General features: G+C 42.6%; 1 protein-coding gene and 1 non-coding gene across 4 annotated transcripts in view; one reads left to right on the top strand and one right to left on the bottom strand.

Annotated features, from left to right (window-relative positions):
* COL4A6 (collagen type IV alpha 6 chain) overlaps positions 1-25,395 on the bottom strand; it is a 345,428-nt gene that overhangs the window by 134,651 nt on the left and 185,382 nt on the right. The gene's annotated exons all lie outside the window — the stretch shown is intronic.
* Positions 7,647-7,753, top strand: LOC138931251 (U6 spliceosomal RNA). The gene has a single exon (XR_011446497.1). It is a non-coding gene; the product is annotated as a U6 spliceosomal RNA (small nuclear RNA).

The raw sequence follows: 25,395 nt of genomic DNA, 5'->3' as shown, positions 1-25,395 counted from the left end.
TAATCATAAGGGATTTGATTTATGTCATACCTGAATGGTCTAGTCGTTTTCCCTACTTTCTTCAGTTTAAGTCTGAATTTGGCAATAGGGAGTTCACGATTTGAGCCACAGTCAGCTCCAGGTCGTGCTTTTGATGACTGTATAGAGCTTCTCCATCTTTGGCTGCAAATAATATAATCAATGTGATTTCGGTATTGACCATCTGGTGATGGTCCATGTGTAGAGTCTTCTCTTGTGTTGTTGGAAGAGGGTGTTTGCTATGACCAGTGCGTTCTCTCGGCAAAACTGTATTAGCCTTTGCCCTGCTTCATTCCGAATTCCAAGGCCAAATTTGCCTGTTATCCCAGGTGTTTCTTGACTTCCTACTTTTGCATTCCAGTCCCGTATAATGAAAAAGACATCTTTTTTGGGTGTTAGTACTAGAAGGTCTTGTATGTCTTCATAGAACTGTTCAGCTTCAGCTTCTTCAGTATTACTGGTTGGGGCATAGCCTTGGATTACTGTGATATTGAATGGTTTGCCTTGGAAATGAACAGAGATCATTCTGTCGTTTTTGAGACTGCATCCAAGTACTGCATATCGGACTCTTTTGTTGACCATGATGGCTACTCCATTTCTTCTAAGGGATTCCTACCCACAGTAGTAGATATAACTGTCATCTGAGTTAAATTCACCCATTCCAGTCCATTTTAGTTCGCTGATTCCTAGAATGTCAACGTTCACTCTTGCCATCTCTTAACTTATCATATTTCTATACAACTGCCCACTCTTCATCAAACCTAGCCTAAAACACAAGTGTAAGTGCTCCTTGGCGTCTCCAGTTCCCTCTAAAGATTCTCATATCATGTAAAACTTAAATTAATTTGTATGCTTTCCCCCTGCTGCTCTGTTTTTCTCAGTGTAATTTAGACCCTGCCAAGGACACTCCAGTACTCTTGCCTGGAAAATCCCATGGATGGAGGAGCCTGGTGGGCTGCAGTCCATGGGGTTGCTAAGAGTCGGACATGACTGAGTGACTTCACTTTCACTTTTCACTTTCATGCATTAGAGAAGGAAATGGCAACCCACTCCAGTGTTCTTGCCTGGAAAATTCCAGGGACGGGGGAGCCTGGTGGGCTGCCGTCTATGGGGTCACACAGAGTAGGACACAACTGAAGCTACTTAGCAGCAGCAGCAGCAGCAGCAAGGACACTAAGAGGGTCAAGGAAAACTTTTTTCTCCCCTACAAGAGCCAGTCATGGATGGGTAAGTTAAGCTGATTTGTTTTGCTCCTACTAATTCACAGTCAGGGCCCTCAAAGGCCTCTCACTTGAAATACAACTTTGTCTTTACAATGACTCTATCTCTTAAAAGCATCAATTACCCTAATTTTCATTTGATTATCTAAATAAAATTTTTTTAAAAATGATCCTCATAAAATTTTCTTTATGGAGGTAGAAGATATTGGAATCTACATTGTATAAACATCCAGATACACACAGTAGCTATTTGTGTAAAATAATGAGTAAGCCACTGCAGCCAATGTTTACTTAGTCCAGGAAGACCCATAAGATCAGCATAACCATAATAAATGATAGATTCTAGTGGGTAAACAAGGTTTGAGAAACAGAAGGGGTTCTGCCACCTAACCTCAAGTCAAAGCAATAGACTAAGTCAGGGACAAAATCCATAGCAAAAGAGAAATGAAATCTACCTGATGAACTTCCCAAATGAGGTTCCTGCATCCTGCCTCTGAAAGCAGCTGTTCTTAGGGTGTTAGCTACACATTAGAACCGTCCAAGTTCTACTCTAGAGAGTCTGATTTAATTGATCTGGAGTTAGACTCAAGCACTGGTGTCCTTAGGGTTTTCCAAGGTGGTAAAGAATCTGCCTGCCACTCAGGAGACCCAGGTTCTATCCCTGAGTGGTAGAGATCCCCTGGAAGAGGGCATGGCCGCCTACTCCAGTATTCTTGCCTGGAGAATCCTATGGACAGAGGAATCTGGTGGGCTACAGTCCAGAGGGTTGCAAAGAGTCAGACATGACTTAGTGACTAAACAACAACAACAGTAACAACTGTTCTTATTCTTAAGTTTCCCAGGAAGTGCTGATGCACAGTCAGGGTTGAAGGGCACTGTCCCAGAGTGCATGGTTCTCCACAGAGCTGTCATTCATTTGAGGCATTAAGAAGAGCATGCAAAGGAGACACAGACATCAGGAATAGACTTTTGGACTCAGCGGGAGAAGGAAAGGGTGGGGTGATTTGAGAGAATAGTATTGAAACATATACATTACCATATGTAAAAATAGATGGCCAGTGGGAGTTTGACGTATGACTCAGGGCACCCAAAACCAGTGCTCTGTGACAACCTGGAGGGATGAGGTGGGGGGGGTAGGAGGGGAGTTCAGAATGGAGGGGGACACATGTATATGTATGGCTGATTCATATTGATGTATGGTAAAACCATCACAATATTATAAAGTAATTATCCTCCAATTAAAATAAATAAGTAATAATAAATAAAAGAAGAGCTTAGGACAGTGGTTTCCAAACCTGGCTGCATATCAGCGTCCTACCATGAAGTTTTAAAAAATACAAATTCTTGAGACCTATCCCCGTACTTCCAAATTCCAAAGTCTGAGGATTTGGTCCCAGGAACCTCCAATTTAGCAAGTTACTCAGACAATTCTTATGCAACCAGCCTGGCAGGTCCTTGTTGGAGAAAGTACACTTGAGAACTACTGAGTTAGGTCTTCTGTACATCTGCGATGGTACAGAGCAGTGGTCTTCAACCTTGGATGCTTGGACAGATGAATCTTACCTCCAGAGAAATGTAATTTCATTAATCTGGGGTGGACTCCAGGTACCAGTATTTTTTAAAAAGCTTCCTGTGATTTGTGTGCAATCAGGTTAAGGAGCTAATAGCCCCAAGCAAGAGCTCCAAGCCAAAAAAGTAGATCATTTGCTGGCAAATTTTCATGTCCATGGAAGACATCACTAATCAATTCTGGCATTCTTTCCTGCAGAACCCAACAGTGGCCACATAATTCTATTCACTATATTGTTCTAGGCAGCTACTCTCACACATGGAGTGGGCATGAAACTACTGTTTGCCATCTTTACCTTAGATCCCGCCTGGTAGAGATAAAATAACTTCTGGAGAACGCTTCAAGCTTCTGCTTCTAGTATCATAATCAAGGTTCCAGATTGCTGTTTACCAGGATACTGTTTTGAAGTAAGAGAAGGTAGAAGCCACAGGTGGATGCAATAGACAGATCCCTCATCTAGCTACCTCTACTACCAAGTGAAACACATTCAACCTCAGCTTCTCCTGTAAGTAGAAAGCCTTCAGCAGAGGAATTTATCGTATTGAGCTCATGGAGGGACTTTGTATGACCTGCTAATATCAAGCGTACAGGAAAGGCCAAGTATAAAGGGAGTTCACTCAGTATTTACCTGAAATCCAAATTAGCGTTCTTGTTTGTACATCCCAATCCACATTCCAGAAACATTCTACCCTTTGACGGTTGTCTTATCACAGGACTCATACACAGCATGCTGAACTTCTGTCCCAGGCTATGGTACATGAGGGCATCTCTGGTGGCTCAGATGGTAAGGAATCTGCCTGCAATGTGTGAGACCTGAGTTTGATCCCTGGATTGGGAAGATCCCCTGAAAGAGGACATGGCAACCCACTCCAGTGTTCTTGCCTAGAGAATTCCACAGACAGGAGCTTTGCAGGCTGCAGTCAATGGGGTCACAAAGAGTCAGACATGACTGAATGACAAAGATACTTCATATACTTCATATGGTACGTGAGCTGACTCATTGGAAAAGACCCTGATGCTGGGAAAAATTGAGGGCTGGAGGAGAAGCGGATGGAATCATTGACTCAAGGACATGAGTTTGAGCAAACTCCAGGAGATAGTAAAGGACAGAGAAGCCTGGCATGCTGCAGTCCATGGGGTTGCAAAGAGTTGAACACAACTGAGAGACTGGACAACAACAACAACAATGGTACATGAGAGAGAGCACTTGAACTTCAGAAACGAAGCTCTTCTCTTGCTGTACTGCTTCCTGGTTTTGGAGGAGAAGACAGGCCAAGTGGGTCAGAAGTTTCAGCAGTTTCTTCTGTATCTGATAATTAATGTGGTATGTGAGGAGGGCAGAAAGGACATAATTTTTTTAATTCTATAAGTGACTTCCTCTTAAATGCAATACCTAGGACAGTCGAATTCACAGAGTCAGAAAGTATATTGGGAGATGCCAGGGGCCAGGGGTGGGGTGGGGAGGGGGAATGGGCATTTAGTATTTAATGGGGACAGAATTTCAGTTTAGACAAGTGAAAATCTCGGGAGGTAGATGATGGTAAGAGTTGCACAGCAATGTGAATGTCCTTAGTGCCACTGAATTGTACAGTTAAATATGGTTAAAAGAGTATGTTTTATATTATGTGACTTTTACCACAATAAAAATTTTAAAAATAAATAAGTAAATAAATGTCTATATTTATGCCATTAAAAAAAATGGGGCCTCTTCCTGGACACTCATGGTTTGCACAGATGCAGAACAAAGAACTATTGGAAGAAAGAGCTTTTCCTATTGTTGTTGTTGTTGCTTAGTCACTAAATCGTAAAGCACCTTTAAAGGCAACAGATTGTAACTCTGATTAGGATTGGAGAGGTAGGTGCACACTGAACCTACCAAGGAACCAGAAGTCTACCAATGAGGAAAGCCTTAGGGGAGGCAAGTAGCCTGGAATTAAGTGAAAGAAGAGGGCTTTAGAATTAGAATAATGTTGAGCAGCTCTATAATTTATTATCTGTGTGACTCTAGGCAAAATTACTTAACCTTTCTTAGCCTCAGCTCTCTCATCTGCAAAATGAGGGATTAAATGAATACTTTCCTCATAGACTAGTGGAAAAGATTAAATTACATAATGGTAGCTTTCTATAATGGAGAAGGAAATGGCAACCCACTCTAGTACTCTTGAGAACAGATCAGTGTCTGACAAACACTATCAATGAATGGTAGCTAATATTATTAGCCTGGACAATAGGCTTCAGAATGACATGGGAGGAGCTTTAAAAATACAGATCCCTGGGCTACACGCTAGATCTAAAGAATCAGAATTGGCCTTACCTTTAGGAATTAGCAAATTTGGCAAGCACTCTGGGTGATTCTGTTTCATATCCAGTTTAAGAGTCACTGCTCTATGTTCCCAGGTGGCACTAGTGATAAAGAACCTTCTTGCCGATGCTGGATATGTAAGAGACATGGGTTCAATCCCTGGGTAGGAAAGAGCCCTCAGAGGAGGGCATGGCAACCCACTCCAGTATTCTTGCCTGGAGAATCCTATGGACAGAGGAGCCTGGTGGGCTACAGTCCATAGTGTCACAGAGTTGGAGACCACTGAAGAGACTTAGCATACACAGCATGATGTATCCCATAGGGCCAATTATATCTAGCTTGTTTGTCTTACAAAATATCCAATTAATTCATATGGAGAAAATTATGTAGTACTTGAGACAAACAACACTGCAAAGTTTCTAAATGGTATTAACCAACACCATTTAAATGATAGGAAAGGAAATGGGAGTGAATTTCAGGATTCCAGGTTCAGGGGGAATCCCCAAACACAGGGCACATTCTCTGCCATCATTGCTTCCTTCATATATAAGTGGCCTAAGACTTAACAAAGGTATGTTTTGACTGGACTCTACAAAGATGCCAACATTGTTTTTAATTAGTATTTGTGTGTGTGTGTGTATACTGTAGGGCTTCCCTGGTGGCTCAGATGGTAAAGAATCCACCTGCAATGGAGGAGACACAGGTTGGGAAAATCCCCTGGAGGAGGGAATGGCAACTCACTGCAGTATTCTTGCTTGGAGAATCCCATGGACAGAGGAGCCTGGTGGGCTACAGTCCATGGGGTCGCAAAGAGCCAGACATGACTGAGCAACTAAACAACAAAAACAATCATTATAACTGTCATCTAGCAGGAACGGAAAACATCAGAATGGTTGCTGAGGATAGTACTATAAACCGAGTGTTTGTGTACTTGCCAAATTAATATGTTGAAACCTACTTCCTCAGTGTGATGGTATTTGGAGGTGGGGCCATTGGGAGGTGATTTGGGTATGAAGGTGGAGCCCTTATGAATGGGATTCAGTTCAGTTCAGTTCAGTCGCTCAGTCGTTCTGACACTTTGTGACCCCATGGACTGTACAGTCCATGGAATTCTCCAGGCCATAATACTGAAGCGGGAAGCCTTTCCCTTCTCCAGAGGATCTTCCCAACCCAGGGATCGAACCCAGGTCTCCTGCATTGCAGGCAGATTCTTTTACCAGCTGAGCCACAAGGGAAGCCCTTTATCATCTAAGCCACCAGGAAAGCCCATAGCAGCTTTAATAGACTAAGACAGATGGTGGGGAAGGGTGGAGAATGGCACTGGAATGTGAAGAGGAAGCCAGGGCCATCAGATCATGATGACTCAGTGCTAAATGATGAAGAGTTTGGACCTTATTCCTAGGATAGAGGGAAACCATTGAAGGGGGGTGTCCAATAAGGAAAGCAATAAAACACAGATGCGACATGTAATAGAGGACAAAATGACCAGCAATTTGGGGCACAAGGGCATGACTCAGAACTGCATACTATAGAGGCAAAGGTGAGCTGCTATGGCTGGGGAGGCTATTGTTGAAAGTAGCATGAGCTGGACCTTATCTATAGGAGAGACTTGGGGTTCATAAGGTCTCCCATTTTGGATGGAGGAAAACACCTGAATGGAGTGGAAAGCTCCCAATGAACATGGTCATGTGGGAAGATGGAGCATGAAGGAGTCATCCTCTTCCCTTGGTGGCAATAACTGTTTTGTTGCTGATATTTTTATGTTGGAAGACTGTAACAATAGAATACTGGAAAGTCACTTTGTAGGATGGGTGAATGAGTGAAAGGAGAGATCTTGGACTTCCAAATCCAAAGCAATCTGAAAAAAAGGATTAGCGGAAGGATGGAGTTTGTAATGGCCCACTCTGTTTTACAAATGAACAGAAAACTAGGTATTCCTCAGTCAAGAAACAGGAAGATGTTGAGAACCACCTTCCTGTTAAGTATAGGTTTTGAAATGGGAAGACATAATGAAAATAGCCTGAGAGCTCCACAAAGACAGATCCTTTATTTATGCTGTTCATCGAAGAGGCCTTAGTGGGGACTTCCCTGGTGATGTGGTGGCCAAGACTCCTTGTTCCCAATGCAGGGGACCTGGGCTCAATCCCTAGTCAGGGAACTAGATCCCACATGCTGCAACTAAGATCCTGCATGCTTCAACGAAGACCTAGCATCACCAAATAAATTAAAAAATAATTTTTACAAAGGAGGCCTTAGCATTTAGCATGCATGAGTATGTGCTCCATCATGTCCAACTTTTTGCAACCCCATGGACTATAGCCCACCAGGCTCTTCTCTCCATGAGATTCTCCAGGCAAGAATATTGGAGTGGGTTGCCATGCCCTCCTCCAGGGGATCTTCCCAACCCATGGATCAAACCCATGTCTCCTTCATCTCCAACACTGCAGGCAGATTCTTTACTGCTGAGCCACAGGAAAGCCCAGAATTTAGCATACTGCCTGGCAAATGGTAGGAACTTAGTAAATATGGTGCTTCTCTGCTCACTGCAGTAGTACCTATACTATATTTGGAATGATACATATTAGACTAGCATGGCCTCCAAGCAAGGATGACATGTAAATTTGTGAAGTGTTTAAAAAAATGGTGCTTCTAAGGCCAGAGCCAGATATTAAGTATAAATTCTGTGTCTATGGTACTTGAAATTATGAAGGGACTAGGTTTCCTATAAGCACAGTTGCAGGACACGGAGGGGGTGGTGGTGGTGGTGGCGATGGTTAGGGGATATAATTTGTTGTTTGTCTTCAACTTGGCTCAATGTCTACAATAGTTTCTTATTACTGCTGTAACAAATTACCACAATCCTAGTAGCTTATCAACACAAGTTTATTATTCTGGGTCAGAAGTCTTGAAAATGTCTCACTGGGCTAAAATCAGTGTTGGCAGAATTGTATTCCTTTCTGGAGGCTCTGGGGTAAAATCCATTCCTTTGCCTTTCTAGATTCTAGATGCTGCCTGCATTCCTTTGTTTATGGCCCCTTCCTTCCATCTTTAAAGCCAGAAACTTGGGTCAAGTCTTTCTTACTTCATATCACTCTGACACTCTCCCTTCAGCTTCCCTCCTTCCACTTGTAAGGACCTTTATGATTGCATCCCAGGGAATCCAGGATAATCTTCCCATCTCAAGGTCAACTGATGAGCAACATTACTACCATCTACAAGCTTCATTTCTCCCTGGCATATAACATAGCATGTTCATGTGTTCCAGGGATTAGGATGTGGACATCTTTGCAGGGGGCAGGGGAGCATTATTCTGCCTACTACAAACTTGCACCAATAAAGCTGGTGCTTTCTTTCAAGCCCAGAGCATATAAATTAGTTAACACAATTGCTGTTTAGTCGCTAAGTCGTGTCTGACTCTTTTGCAACCCCATGGAATGCAGCGTGCCAGGCTCTGTCCATGGGATTCTCTAGGCAAAAATACTGGAGCGGGTTGACATTTCCTTCTCCAGGGGATCTTCTAAACCCAGGGATCATACTCTGTTTCCTGCATTGGCAGATGGATTCTTCACCACTGAGCTACCCGGGAAGCCCTACTTAACACAATACATTGGCCATATGGTAGAAGCTCTCTTGTATATAAACACTCTCTTGAGTAACAAGTACTTGATTGATTAGAGTGAAGAATCATATAAAATTATACTTATGGTCCTTAAGCACTTTATTTCAACCTAAAACAGACAAATGCATATTCATTCAGCCATCTGGTGGTGTGACGTGAGCAAGGTCCTTTTTCTGAGCGTGGGTCCTTTGGCTGAAATTTCTGACTCTTTCTTGAATAAACTACATCCCTAATATATCCCATTTGCTTTCCAGCTTCATGGGTTTTTTTTTTTCCCCTCTAACAATAGAGCGGTTTTTAAAAGTAACTTTTCTTTATCAAGTCTATCCAAAGAACTGAACTTCATTCACGTGGAAATAGTGGCCTTCCTTTTGTATTCATAGTTCATAAATTTACATTAAGTTATCTAATTATATTAGCAAGCAAAACTGGCAAAAATAGGTTTGACGACAAAACAACTAATTCTTTTCCTTTTTTCCAGATCAAGCTAAATATATTTGTGACCTTATATGACAGAAATGATATTTAATTCACTGGCAATAGGGCAATATGTTCCATGAACAGTGCCAGCTGATAATGAGAACAACTTGGTAAGCATCAACTTGACACTTGGGAGCAGAAGTGTATGGGTCGACCGAAGGGTGACTTACTGCCCATAATCTTTCTTTGTGCTCTGAGCATTGGTCAGTATATATTTCAGTAGAAAGGAAAAGCATCAATTCAATCTACCATATTAGTTAAGTAGATGTTAGTAATGGGAGCTTTTACTATATTTAAAAGTTTATTAAAAAAGGGGGGTTCCCTGGTGGTCCAGTGGTTAAGACTCTGTGCTTTCAGTACTGAGGGCATGAGTTTAATCCCTGGTCAGGAAACTAAAATCCCACAAGCTGTGTGGCATGGCCAAAAAAAGGAAAAGAAGCACTCAAGAGATATATCACAGTCTCAATGTACTCTTGTACTCAATTCCTTCTTGAAAATGCCCCCACCCAAAATGTGCATCAGCTAGTGTTAACAATGGTTAGTATTTATTTAGTGCTTATAATGGTGCCAAGAGCTTTAGAAATATTATTTAATCCTGATGACAACCATATGAAGTAGGCTGCATTCTGCCCATTTTATAAATGAGATAACTAAGAATTAAGAAACTTGCTAAATGTCACACATCAGAAGACATTTAAGCCCAAGCAATCTGGCTCAAGATCTCACACTTACTAATATTATACCCTGTGGTCAATGATTAGACAAGCCTGTCAGGAAGCATAACATGTGGTGCCACCCTACCAGCCGCCTCTTGCTTTCTGTTAATATTCCAATGGTGGACTGAACCAAAGAGGGAGGCAAAATATCTATGGCAGGACTTCCCTGGTGGTCCAGGGGTGAAGTATCCATTAGACAATGCAGGAGACACGGGTTTGATCCCTGGTTTGGGAACTAAGATCCCCCATGTTGCAGAGCAACCAAGCCCCTATGCCAGGACTACTGAAGCCCGTGCACCCTAGAGCCCATGCTCCACAACAAAAGAAGCCACCACAATGAGAAGCCTGTATACTGCAACTAGAGAGTAGCCCCCATTCACCACAACTAGAGAAAAGCCTGTACACAGCAATGAAGACCCAGCACAGCCAATAAATGAAAAATAATTAATTAAAAATATATCTATGGCAATGCTCCTAACCAGACTTCTTTGCTTCTTTATCTCCCTAGCACTGACCCAGCAAGATAAACAGGGACCACAAGGGGATATGTACCAAATTTCTTTATGAGTAGCAGCACTTTTTTTTTTTTTTTACAAACTTGTCCTTATTTACTTCTCTCTGAGTTTAGCTATCATCTCTGAAGGCTCAAGGACAACCATTATTCCCTCTTGGTTCTACCACCATAGAGGCTACTCACTTACCTTCTGCCTCCAGAAATCACTGCAAGTAATCTGTCTTCCAGTCTTCCATGGAAGTATGGGAAAAGAGATCAGGACTCTGCCTTGTTGCTCTGGCTAAGGCACGTTAGCCCTTAGAATCAAAAGAGATTAGACGGAGCCTCATTGCATGATATAGCCAGACAGCGATTTTTTAAAAAAGTGATAAAAAGAGAACCATGCTAAGGAAAAGGAAGAGGCTTTCAGAGACCGGAGTCATGAAGACCTCTGTCTAGAAGGTTCATATTAGGCAAACACATTGCCAGTGCATTTTGGCCAGAAACCCTGAGGAGGAGAATTTGTCAGATGGTACCTTCTACCTTTAGTATGCCAGAAGCCATAGCTGGCAGTGCAAGTGTATCCGAAGCCAGAGACACAGGGTTGCCATGGAGACTCACACCTGAAAAAAATCTTGCAGGCTGTATCAAAGATACCAGCTCACATCTCTTTAGGCTAGCTGTGAGCAGCTCAGATGAAAATTCTACCCAGACCAGATTGGGCAGGATGGAGCAGAGTCATGATTTGAGGGCAACCAAAAACTCTACAAAAGCAGTCAGGTAAGGGCTAGCCTGAACCCATTAACATCCAAGTGAAGCTCAGAGTCAGTAAAAACCATGTTGACAGATTTCAGACAATTATAATCCTCCCATTCTTCAAAGAACCATGCTATATTGAGGTTACTCTGGTTCAACTAACATGGAATGTTTAGTTTAAAGATCTAATATTTTTATTAATTTTTAGTATTTTTATTAAAAATGGAGAGATGGGTATGTCTGTTTCAGGGATGGGAGAATTTGTGTCTATGTATTTCAATAGAGGAACTTCATCCATCCTTCACCCCCAAACAGGTCCAAATGGAAGAGTAGATGGTGATGACTGTGAAGGAGGCAAATTCCAGGGGCATAAGAGAGAAGAGAAAAGAAGTAGGCCATAAGGATTCCTCCTCGATGAGAAAAGAACCATGGACCTTTACCTAGCCACATGCGTTATGGGATCATGGAATTTAGCTTGCCAAAAAACAGAGAGGATTAGAATTTTCCATGTGACCTTGGGCAAATCATTTCAGTTCTCTGGGTCACTGGTTTCTCATCTATGAAATGCTGCTAAGTTGCTTCAGTCGTGTCCGACTCTGTGTGACCCCATAGACGGCAGCCCACCAGGCTCCCCTGTCCCTGGGATTCTCCAGGCAGGAGTACTGGAGTGGGTTGCCATTTCCTTCTCTAATGCACGAAAGTGAAAAGTGAAAGTGAAGTCGCTCAGTCGTGTCCGACCCTCAGCGACCCCATGGACTGCAGCCTACCAGGCTCTTCCGTCCATGGGATTTTCCAGGCAGGAGTACTGGAGTGGGGTGCCATGAGAGCAGTTATATATGCCCTAGCTACCTGTGAAAAATTGCATTACTGACCCCTAATTCTTTGCTCCTGCCATCTCCCATCCATTGACTCTGGGTTTGATCATGGAACTTGCTTTGGCAAACTGGACAGTGTGGAAGTAACAGTAAGACAATTATGAGGCCAGGCATTAAGAGGCATTACTGTTTCCACCCATTCTTGCTTTTCTGCTTCACCACGAAAATAACAAGCTCAGGTTAGCCTGTGGTTCTAGGAGGAGGATGAGGAACACGTGAAATACAGCCACTCCCAGCCTAAACCAGGTAACTCCTGGGCTTGCCACAGAGTCATGACCGAGCCCAACTAATATTGGCCTGTGCCCAAGAAACCTTCAGCCTGGTGAGAAACGTTTTAAGCCACTGGGTTTTGGGATGGTTTGTTACATAGTGACAGTTATTTAATATGTTAATTTGTAGAGGTGATATGAGTCTCAAATGTGATAATATATGAGAGTACAAAATCTCCAAGGTGTACACAAATTCAAGGGACTATTTTAGAGTGGTAGTAGCTTGAAGGGCTGGAATGCTAGGATAAAGTGGAATTTGGTCATATTCTGTTACTGCAGTTCTTAACTGAAAGAGTCCGCTTTGCCACAAGTAAACGAGGCAGAGCTAAGTCCCAAGGTTCCACCCCAGCGACCTCATCCTGAAGTTGTTGCTGCCCATGAGTCCCTGGTGAGGCAGTTGGGGAAGAACAACAAAGCCTAGAGTAAAAGGAGATAGAAAAAGGATGGCTTGATGAAAAGCCTTGGAGACTTCTTCAGATAGCAGAACAGGATGCCAACAGCTCTTCCATGTGCCTCTTCAAATACTCTGTTCACTGAATTGGCCATAAAATTCATCGATGTTGGTGGAGTCTTGTGGGCTGTGGCTGGCAGGCTTGCGGGGCAATAATTCTGTCAGCTCTCTATTCCAAGCAACTGTCTCTGAGACTTCCAAAAGTTAAACACAGGAAAACCACACCAGCCACAGGCCTCATTAACCAATAAACCCTTGATGGAAAGCAGGATCTCACACGGTTGTTTCTGGTTAAAAAAAACTCCCCCAAGGGAGCGGGACAGTTGTACTTAAAAATCCCACTGGGCTGACTAAAGATGCTCCCATCCTTCACAATTTACTTCAGAGTTTAGGTCAGGCCAGTATTTCTACCCATAAAATAAATATCAGAAGGGATATTTAGAAGACCTTGGCAAGAAAAGTATAAGTAAATATAAGAGCACAGGCAGGGGTATTTTGAGAAGTAATATTAACTGGGATCAGTGGACTACAGAGTAAATTATTTACACTCCTAAAGATTCAGGGCAGATTGAGCCATTTAAGGGAAGGAGGAACGACCATCTGCTGCTCCAGCCACAAGTGACTAGCTTACATGTCACAGGCCAAGCCTCGAGCCAGAGCCAGAAATATAAATTACAACCAGACACAGCCTTAGAAAGTGCCACCTTGGGGGTCTGTAAAGCGGAAAAAAATTGTGTGCTTTCTGTATTGGCAGCTGGGATTGCTGGTTCTCACTTTATGCAACTGTCCAAAGGGAGCTCTCTCCTTTATAGAGAATGTGAAAATGCGAATTTTGTCAAACCACTTCATTTCTGCCATGTTTCCCCTGTGAAATTGGTCTGTTACCCATTCACTCTGATCCAGCGAGAGCCTACAGTAGATGAACTCCCTTAGTATCCAGCCGCCTTCAGGGATACAGGATAACACTTGAAATCTAATTAATCAGTTTGAAAATGAAAGTGAAAGTCACTTAGTCGTGTGTGACTTTGCGACCCCATGGACTATACAGCCCGTGAAATGATCCAGGCCGGAATACTGGAGTGGGTAGCCTTTCCCTTCTCCAGAGGGTCTTCTCAACCCAGGGATCAAACCCAGGTCTCCCACATTGCAGGCAGATTCTTTACCAGCTGAACCAATTAATCAGTTTACCCTGCCTTTAACCACAATGCCAAAATAGATACACTTTGACCAAATTCCTTATTACCATCTTGCCAAGCCCAAAGCTTGGCAACCTGCATCCAACAGGTCTTTCCAACTTACCTTTTATTCCGTTTTATCTCTGGATTTGTCCTGCTTCTCTCCCCTTCCATTGCTCTGCCCTATAAAAGGCTCTGCTCCCCATGCTTTGCTTACTGTAACAGCCTGTGAGACCCCTGGCTTTTAAGTTTTCTCTGACTTTTCTTCATGTTGCACTCTGGTCATCGTCCCCAGCTATCATTTTGAAAAATCAGTTCATTCTCCTTTTTTTTCACAGAATGAGAATGACTCCCAGTTTCTTACGTCATCAGAGCCTCTGTGTGACAACCCTGTTGCTCTAACTTCACTCATTGCATCAACCACCAAATTCAGGCTCATACCTGGAACCCTAATCCCCTCCTTTGAAACTGCTCATAACATTTCCTTTGGTTGGAATGCTCCTTGAGACCTCCTCAACATTCCTGCCACACCATGTATGCATAAGCAGCCTCCAGTTTCTATCTTCCCATGAAAACTGTCCTAATAACACTGTTCAGTTCAGTTCAGTCACGCAGTCATGTCCAACTCTGCGACCCCATGGACTGCAGCACACCAAGCTTCCCTGTCCATCATTCCCTATTCATCGATTCCTGACCCAGGGATCAAACCCATGTCTCTTACATCTCCTGCATTGGCAAGTGGGTTCTTTACCATTAGCGCCACCTGGGAAGCTTTCTAATGGAATATCTATATATCTATTTCTATTTATCTATATATATGCTCTATTAAATGAAACAACACAGGTTAGAGAAGAATATAGTATGTTTAAATTTCAATTTTATGTGTATCTTAGTTTTTATCATTGCATAACAAATTTCCACAAACATAGCAGTTTAAAACAAAACAAATTTATTAAGTCACAATTTCCATCAGCCAGGCCTCTGAGCATGGTTTAACTGCTGCTAAGAGTCTCTCTTGGGGCTTCCCAGGTGGCACTAGTGGTAAAGAACTTGCCTGATAATGCAGGAGACATAAGAGACCCAGGTTCAATCCCTAGGTCGGGAAGATCCCCTGAAGGAGGGCATGGCAACCCACTCCAGTATTCTTGCCTGGAGAATCCCATGGATAGATGAGCCTGGCGGGCTATAGTCCATGGGGTCACAAAGAGTGGGACATGACTGATCTAGCATGCACACATGCACATGGGTCTTTCTTTTAAAATGTAGTTTTTTATCATCAGTCAAGGATAGTGAGTGCAACAAATCAGGAGATGACTGCCATTGAAAAGATAATTTGTTACTATAGCTCCCAAGAGGAGGGGCATAGCACACCACAGAGGGCTACATGAGAAGTGCCAGGATTGGCTGGTGGCAGAAGAAATGCGGTAAAAGCATGGGCAAGGGGCTTTATTGTAGTTTCTATGAGAACAGCAAGGTAAGGTAGTGTAATCAAGTTTAGGACAGTTAGTTTGAGGAATTTTAGTGGTCCCTGGGCTACTGGAGCTATCACTAGTTGTCTGGTACCTGGCCCTGGGATGATTAGGGCAGAGGAACATTGCCTCTTAGAGGGTAGGCCAAATAGGGAAGTGGTTCAGATACCATCTCTGGATTGGTTGGTTTGCATATGAAAGGCACCCTTCTGGGCCAGTCATTTGCTATCTTTAAGACCTGGGTAGTCCTAATAGGGCCAGTCTCTCCCTAGACAGCAGGCCCCAGAGGCCAGAGCATCAAGAAAACAGACAAGAAGCAAATATAGTTAGTACACTCACCAGGTTGAAATCACAGCATCAGCAGGGCTCTGACCCAGGGTCACTGCTTATTGGCAGAATTCAGTGCCTTGTGATCTCAAGACTAAGGCCCCCGATTTCTTACTGGCTGACTGTTGAGGAATCATTCTTATCCCCTAGAAGCTGCTCTCAGGTCCCAGCCACATGGCCCTTTCACAACGCAAATATTCTTCCAAGTCAGCTGGAAATTCTTATATAATGTAATGGAATTACAGATGTGACTATCCTAACACCTTTGCCATAAAATATGACTTAATTAAGGGAGTGATAGCACATCATACTCACAGAGCTACCCACACTTAAGAAAAGGGGATTATATATAGCATATAGGCAGGGAACAGCCATCTTAGCATTTTGCCTTCCACAATATGGAATTATGCATATGTATATATTTGGATGCAATGAAAGTCTGGAAAGATATATCTACATACATGGAGGGGGGGGGAGTATATTAACGTGAATAATCTCTGCTGAGGTCCCTTCAGGTAGAATTCTTTTTTCTTTTTTAGGTATTAATTGTTAGCATATATAGTACTTGGGAATTATGGCTGCCCAGCGCTGGAGTGAAATACCCCACGTCCAAGGGCAGAGAAGCGCCAGCAAGATGGTAGGCACTGGAAGGGTGGCTGTGCGGTGCTGGAGTGACTTTGAGGAGATACCCCATGTCCAAGGGGAAAAGAGAAGCCCCAGCAAGATGGTAGGAGGGGCAAAATCTCATTTAGAATCAAACCCCATACCCACCAGAGATGCTCAGAGGGCTCAAACAAACCTTGTGCACACCAGGATCTAGAGACCCCACAGAGATTGAGACAGAACTGTGTTTGAGTATCTCCTGTGGACGTATGGGTCAGCAGTGGACTGCTGCAGGGGTAGGAGCTCTGGGTGTAGTAGACTTGGGTATGGCATAAGCCTTCTTGGAGGAGGTCACCATTAACCCCACCATAGAGTGGCCAGGACTTACACAGGACTTGGAAACAGACTCCTGGAGGGCACAAACAGAATCCTGTATGCACCATGACCCAGGAGAAGGGAGCAGTGATCCCACAAGAGACTGACCCAGATTTGCCTGGGAGTGTCCAGGGGTCTCTGGTAGAGGTGTGGGTCAGTGGTGGCCTGCTGTAGGGCTGGGGGCACTGAGTATAGCAGTGCATGCATGGGGCCTTTCTTCATTACCTCCACCACAGTTTGGCCCCAGGTAAATAAGAGGGAGGGAACACAGCCCCACCCATCAACAGAAAATTGTATTAAATATTTACTGAGCATGGCCCTGCCCATCAGAACAAGACCCAGATTCCCCCTCAGTCTGTCTCTCCCATCAGGAAGCTTCCGTAAGCCTCTTATCCTCCATCAGAGGTCAGACAGACTGAAATCCACAGTCACAGGAAACTAACCAATCTGATCACATGGACCACAGCCTTGTCTCACTCAATTAAACTATGAGCCATGCCATGTAGGGCCACCTAAGACAGATGGGTCATGGTGGAGAGGTCTGACAAAACGTGGTCCACTGGAGAGGGGAATGGAAAACCACTTTAGTATACTTGCCTTGAGAACCTCATGAACAGTATGAAAAGGCAAAAAGATAGGACACTGAAAGATGAACTCCCCAGGTTGGTAGGTGCCCAATATACTACTGGATATCAGTGGAGAAATAACTCCCAAAAGAATGAAGGGACAGAGCCAAAGCAAAAACAATGCCCAGTTGTGGACATCACTCATGATGGAAGTAAACTCTAATGCTGTGAAGAGCAATGTTGCATAGGAACCTGGAATGTTAGGTCCATGAATCAAGATAAATTGAAGTGGTCAAACAGGAGATGGCAAGAATGCACATCGACATTTCAGGAATCAGCAAACTAAAATGGACTGGAACGGGTGAATTTAATTCAGATGACCATTATATCTACTATTGTGGGCAAGAATCCCTTAGAAGAAATGGAGTAGCCATCATAGTCAACTAAAGAGTCCAAAATGCAATACTCGGATGCAATCTCAAAAACGACAGAATGATCTTCGTTCTTTTCCAAGGCAAACCATGCAATATCACAGTAATACAAGTCTACGCCCTAACCAGTAATGCTGAAGAAGCTGAAGTTGAACTGTTCTATGAAGACCTACAAAATCTTCTAGAACTAACACCCAAAAAAGATGTCCTCTTCATTATAGGGGACTGGAAAGCAAAGGTAGGAAGTCAAGAAACACCTGGAGTAACAGGCAAATTTAGCCTTGTAGTACAGAATGAAGCAGGACAAAGGTTAGTAGAGTTTTGCCAAGAGAACACACTGGTGATAAAAAACACTCTCTTCCAACAATACAAGAGAAGACTCTATACATGGACATCACCAGATGGTCAATACCAAAATCAGATTGATTATATTCTTTGCAGCCAAAGATGGAGAAGCTCTCTACAGTCAAGAAAAACTAGACTGGGAGCTGACTGTGGCTCAGATCATGAACTCCTTATTGCCAAATTCAGACTTAAATTGAACAAAGTAGGGAAAACCACTAGACCATTACAATGGAATTGAGAAATAGATTAAAGGGATTAGATCTGAGAGAGTACCTGAAGAACTATGGATGGAAGTTTGTGGCATTGTACAGGAGGCAGTGATCAGGACCATCCCCAAGAAAAAGAAATGCAAAAAGGCAAAATGGTTGTCTGAGGAAGCCTTCCAAATAGCTGAGAAAAGAAGAGACGTGAAACCCAAGGGAGAAAAGGAAAGATATAAGAATCTGAATGCAGAGTTCCAAAGAATAGCAAGAAGAGATAAGAAAGCCTTCTTCAGCGATCAATGCAAAGAAATAGAGGAAAAGAACAGAATGGGAAAGACTAGAGATCCCTTCAAGAAAATTGGAGATACCAAGGGAACATTTCATGCAAAGATGGGTGCAATAAAGGACAGAAATGGTATGGACCTAACAGAAGCAGAAGATAAGAGGTGGCAAGAATACACAGAAGAACTGTACAAAAAAGATCTTCACAACCTGGATAATCACAATTGTGTGATCACTCATCTAGAGCCAGACATCCTAGAATGTGAAGTCAAGTGGGCCTTAAAAAGCATCACTATGAACAAAGCTAGCGGAGGTGATGGAATTCCAGTTGAGCTATTTCAAATCCTGAAAGATGATGCAGTCAAAGTGCTGCAATCAATATGCCAGCAAATTTGGAAAACTCATCAGTGGCCACAGGACTGCAAAAGGTCAGTTTTCATTCCAATCCCAAAGAAAGGCAATGCCAAAGAATGCTCAAACTACCGCAAAATTGCACTCATCTCACACGCTAGTAAAGTAATGCTCAAAATTCTCCAAGCCAGGCTTCAGCAATACGTGAACTGTGAACTCTCTGACATTCAAGCTGGTTTTAGAAAAGGCAGAGGAACCAGAGATCAAGTTGCCAACATCCACTGGATCATGGAAAAAGCAAGAGAGTTTCAGAAAAACATCTATTTCTGCTTTATTGACTATGCCAAAGCCTTTGACTGTGTGGATCACAATAAACTGTGGAAAATTCTGAAAGAGATGGAAATACCAGACCACCTGACCTGCCTCTTGAGAAACCTGCATGCAGGTCAGGAAGCAACAGTTAGAACTGGACATGGAACAACAGACTGGTTCCAAATAGGAAAAGGAGTTTGTCAAGGCTGTCTATTGTCACCCTGCTTATTTAACTTCTATGCAGAGTACATCATGAGAAACGCTGGACTGGAAGAAACACAAGCTGGAATCAAGATTGCTGGGAGAAATATTAATAACCTCAGATATGCAGATGACACCACCCTTATGGCAGAAAGTGAAGAGGAACTAAGAAGCCTCTTGATGAAAGTGAAAGAGGAGAGTGAAAAAGTTGGCTTAAAGCTCACCATTCAGTAAACTAAGATCATGGCATCCGGTCCCATTACTTCATGGGAAATAGATGGGGAAAGATTGGAAACAGTGTCAGACTTTATTTTTTGGGGCTCCAAAATCACTGCAGATGGTGATTGCAGCCATGAAATTAAAAGACGCTTACTCCTTGGAAGAAAAGTTATGACCAACCTAGATAGCATATTCAAAAGCAAAGACATTACTTTGCCGACTAAGGTCCGTCTAGTCAAGGCTATGGTTTTTCCAGTAGTCATGTATGGATGTGAGAGTTGGACTTAGAAGAAGGCTGAGCACCGAAGCATTGATGCTTTTGAACTGTGGTGTTGGAGAAGACTCTTGAGAGTCCCTTGGACTGCAAGGAGATCCAACCAGTCCATTCTGAAGGAGATCAGCCCTGGGATTTCTTTGGAAGGAGTGATGCTAAAGCTGAAACTCCCGTACTTTGGCCACCTCATGAGAAGAGTTGACTCATTGGAAAAGACTTTGATGTTGGGAGGGATTGGGGGCAGGAGGAGAAGGGGACGACAGAGGATGAGATGGCTGGATGGCATCTCTGACTCGATGGACATGAATCTGAGTGAACTCCAGGATTTGGTGATGGACAGGGAGGCCTGGCGTGCTGCGATTCATGGGGTTGCAAAGAGTTGGACATGACTGAGCAACTGAACTGAACTGAACTAATGAAAGTGAAAGAGGAGAGTGAAAATTTGGCTTAAAACTCAACATTCAGAAAACTAAGATCATGGCATCCTGTCTCATCACTTCATGGAAAATAGATGGGGAAGCAATGGAAACAGTGACAGACTTTATTTTGGGGGGTTCTAAAATCACTGCAGGTGGTGACTGCAGCCCTGAAATTAAAATATGCTTGTTCCTAGGAAGAAAAGTTGTGACCAAACTAGACAGCATATTGAAAAGCAGAGACATTACTTTGCCAACAAAGGTCTGTCTAGTCAAGGCTGTGGTTTTTTCTACTAGTCATATATAGTTGTGAGAGTTGGGGTATCAAGAAAGCTGAGCACTGAAGAACTGATGCTTTTGAACTGTGGTGTTGGAGAAGACCCTTGAGAGTCCCTTGGACTGCAAGGTGATCCAACCAATCCATCCTAAAGGAAGTCAATCCTGAATATTCACTGGAAGGACTGATGCTGAAGCTGAAACTCCAATACTTTGGCCACCTGATGCAAAGAACTGACTCATTGGAAAAGACCCTGATGCTGGGAAAGAGTGAAGGCGGGAGGAGAAGTGGATGACAGAGGATGAGATGGTTGGATGGCATCACCGAGTCAATGGGCGTGAGTTTGAGTAAACTCTCGGAGTTGGTTATGGACAAGGAGGCCTGGCATGCTTCAGTCCATTTGGTTGCACAGAGTTGGACATGACTGAGCGACTGAACTGAACTGAACTGTAAGAGATAGTACTTTGGAAGCAAGGAAGGAAAAGAGGAAGAAGGAAATAACCCTCAGTTGCTTACTGAAATAAGCATAAATTTATCCTGTCAAAACAGGTTCTCCATAACATAATCCCAATTCTGCTTAAGGAATTATCTTCCAATTCCCCCATCAAATGACCCCATATTTTAGCCAAACTACCCTACTCTGGCCCATATTTTACCATGTGCTTTTCTACCTGTGTGGTACACTGATATTATTTCACTGCTTCGTTTCTATTAAAATCTATCCCTCAAGGCCCATGGCTGTTTGCTCTGCAAACTCACCCTTAACTCTACCAGGCATGAGGTGCTTCCTCTTGATTTTGAAATCCCTGAGCAATAGACTGTAGGGGTTAAGCTCCTAAATTCTAAGGTCATATTGCCTAGATTTTACTCCTGGATCTTGCTACTTTCTATCCAAGAAGTCTGGGGTAAATTGCTTAATCTTTGAAAAGTTAGGACCACTGCTCAGAAGAGAAGGCAAGTAGGAGAAGAGGGGCTTTTATCCACAATCCAAGGAGAACTAGCAGAGTGGGAACACTGGAATTGAAATATCAAAGTCAGCAACTCAAAGGAAACCACATATGTCTTCGGAAGGAAATCAACTCTGGGGGTTCAAATGAGTGGAGCTTTGAAGTTCAAGACCAAAATGTAACCTTCACCTTGGAAAGTTCCCCAGCCAAAGTCCCAGAAACTAAACAGGAAGCAAATGCTCCAGGAAACCACAGGCAACGCCATCAATGATGCTTCCCAGGCTATGTCTCCAAAACAGAGGGTTTTTCCCATTTAGATCTCTTTGCAGTAATGCATGAGTATGTTAACTGCAAGTGAGGAAATCTCTTCCTTGTGATTTTTTTTTTTTGAGAATTGATTTCATCCAAGAAAAACAACCATCCTTTTTGACAATTTTCTTCTCTATTTGTGCCAGTCCAATTATGAGACACAAAGCAACGAATACTATTTTCCAGACCTGTGCTTTAAAGAAACCTAGTACCACACCCTCTATTTAGCTCTCTGTCCTGGCACAGTTGGGCACACTAGGATTGCCAACCCCTGCCAGGTTCCCTGAGAAGGGAAGGATGTGCCTTGACTCCAATAAATAATATATGAAATTGGCATCCATCTAGGAAACCAATTTAACTCAGCATGGACTTGGATTCTGGTTCACAAATCCTCATTTTCTTTGTTTATATAATAATTGGGAGCCACATCACTGAAAGATATCACTTTAATTTTTTAACCACTAAAAAATTATTTATTTTTTATTGAAGGATAATTGCTTTACAGAATTTTGCTGTTTTCTGTCAAACCTCAACATGAATCAGCCATAGGTATACATATATCCCCTCCCTCTTGGAACTCCCTCCCATCTCCCTCCCCATCCCACCCCTCTAGGTTGATTCGAGCCCCTGTTTGAGTTTCCTGAGCCATACAGCAAATTCCTGTTGGCTATCTATTTTACATATGGTAATGTAAGTTTCCATGTTACTCTTTCCATACATCTCACCCTCTCCTCCCCTCTCCACATGTCCATAAGTCTATTCCCTATGTCTGTTTCTCCATTGCTGTCCTGTAAATCAATTCTTCAGTACCATTTTTCTAAATTCTGTATATATGTGTTAGAAAAGAATATAGTATTTATCTTTCTTTTTCTGACTCACTTCACTCTGTATAATAGGCTCAAGGTTCATCCACCTCATTAGAACTGACTCAAATGCATTCCTTTTTATGACTGAGTAATATTCCATTGTGTATATCTACCACAATTTCTTTATCTGTTGATGGACATCTAGGTTGCTTCCATGTTCTAGCTATTGTAAATAGTGCTGCAGTGAACAATGGGATACATGTGTCCCTTTCAATTTTGGTTCTCTCAGGGTATATGCCTAGGAGTGGGATTGCTGGGTCATCTGGTAATTTATTCCTAGTTTTTTAAGGAATCTCCATACCATCTTCCATAGTGGCTGTATCAATTTACATTCCCACCAACAGTGCCAGAGGGTTCCCTTTTCTGCACACCCTCTCCAGCGTTTATTGTTTGTGGACTTTTTGATTAGGGCCATTTTGACCAGTGTGAGGTGATATCTCATTGTGGTTTTGATTTGCATTTCTCTAATAATGAGCAATGTCAAGCATCTTTTCATGTGTTTGTTAGCCATCTGTATATCTTCTTTGGAGAAATGTCTGTCTAGTACACAGAATAGGTGTTCAGTAACACTTGCTACCTGTTGGTTCAAAGAGAATGTTTGCACTGGGGTGTCTTTACCTTAAGATGAACAATCTCTTTTGTCCATAGGGTAGCTCTCTGAAGTTTTGGGGGAAAGTGAGCCTCAAATGAGGCTCTCTTTTGAGGGTGTAAGTCTTTCATTCTTATTCTCTTCAGTAGCTGTAACTGACAATTCTTAGATCTGACATCCTTGTTTACAGGTAATGGCAGGACACAGTGCTTTATAACTGGAGCACTTTAAAAAGCCTTTAAAATCTGCCATGATAAGGGCATAAAAGTGACAAGAATGTATTAGATATGGGCTCTCAAGAAAAAAGAGGGGAGGAAGGTAGAGCCTCTTCAATAGAGGGTGCTGGGGGAGGAAGATTGTTGGGTACTAATTTACTGTTTGAAAAGATATTCTGGTTATATAAGACAACCTCTGAAGAAGGGCCACATTTGAGAAATGTGAACAAGATGAAGAAGCCCAAAATACAGACAGAATTGTAACACATTCAGTAGGTTTAGTGTTATATTTATTGATTTGCTAATACTACTCTATTGCCCTGCCTGAATGGTAGAGGAGAGAGCTCTTGTGCTTTAGGTTTAATCCACTGAAAAGAAAGACCTAGCACTGAATTGTCCTTTTGTATATTATTGGGTGAAACTCTCAACAAGTTTCTTTTTTTCAAAGACCACAAAAAACCTCTTTGATTTGCCTCATTTGGGCAATTCACTATTTGGATCCAAAACACTTCACAGATCTGGAGCTAACCTGTTCAAACAATGTTTTCCAAATCAATAAAACAGAGGGGTCAGAAAAACAGGTACTCAGCTAGCAAATGTTTGCAATTTATACAGTGCTAATAATCATCAACAGTTAAAGTATTCACCCCAATATTTTGATAGTACAGTCAATGAGGGCTTAGTTAGAATAAGTGGAACAAAGTTCCAGTTTTCAGAGCTCATAAAACATCAAGCTTCAAATACACCTCCAAGCCTAACAAAGGTTTCCTTTTCACCTTCACCTGGAAAACAGCTTAACCTGTTAGTATCCATTTCTTATGGGGTGAAAACACACACCCAGTCTCATGAGTTATCCCCTTTACATTAACTCTCCATCTCTACCCTTCATTTTATTCAAATATGAAGGTCTTACTGAAAACAAAATTGTACCTGACAAAAAACATTTTTTTAAGTCAGAAACCATCAGCTCTTTCCCAGGTGACTCAAATGGTATGCTCTGGGTCTAGTGGATGCCCAATGGGAAACCAAGTTAGATAGGGTGCAGCAGGACTGTGTTTACTGAATATACTCCATTGTGACCTCTTGTGGACAGGTTCACAGTGAGACAGTCCAGGAGTAGCCAAAGTGGTTGTTGCCCCATTCTCCCAAAGATTTGGGGAAGGTTGAAACAGGAGTGGAGATTTCAACCAAGTTTCCCTAAAGCTGAGTTCCTCTACTGAGTTTATGATTAATGTCTCTGTCCAAAATTGTATTCTCTTTCTTGTCCCAAACTTGTTCTCCTCAAGATTCAGGAATATCAAAGAAAAGGGGGTATTGAAACATGTACAAGCCCCAGTATCTCTGTCCTTTGAAGTAAAAGGCTTTTGCTTTAGTCTCCCAGGCCTCCCTTGAGTCTCAAAAGGCTGGCTCAAGAGTTAATGATTAGGTAATGTGAAGATGTATAAACAAAGAATACTTGTTGAGCCAGGAAACTGGTAACAATTTAGACTATAAATCCGCCACATAGAAGAATCACTGAACTCTCAGTTCCCTGAAAGATATAGATAAAGGTCTGATACACATTCCTAAGTTGTTTTACAGGAAGCAGATCCCCACCAGAAGAAAATTGCTGACCACAAGCACATAGACTCCAGACTGGTTGAAACCAGAAGATTGATGACGCACAAAATTTCACCTTGATGCCAACCTACCTGAGAATTGCACACAAGCTGATCACATACCCTGAAGCCCCCTCACTCACACTGCCTTTTACAACCCTTTCCTGAAAGCCCTCAGGGAATTTGGGTCTTTTAAGCATGAGCTGCCCATTCTTCTTGCTTGATGCCCTGCAATAAATGCTGTACTTCCTGTCACCACAATGTGGTAACAGTAGA

Source organism: Ovis canadensis, chromosome X (genome assembly GCF_042477335.2).
Source record: "Ovis canadensis isolate MfBH-ARS-UI-01 breed Bighorn chromosome X, ARS-UI_OviCan_v2, whole genome shotgun sequence".
Taxonomy (NCBI): Eukaryota; Metazoa; Chordata; class Mammalia; order Artiodactyla; family Bovidae; genus Ovis; species Ovis canadensis.
Note: the sequence above shows the minus strand (reverse complement) of the source record. Positions and strands in the feature narration are given on the sequence as shown.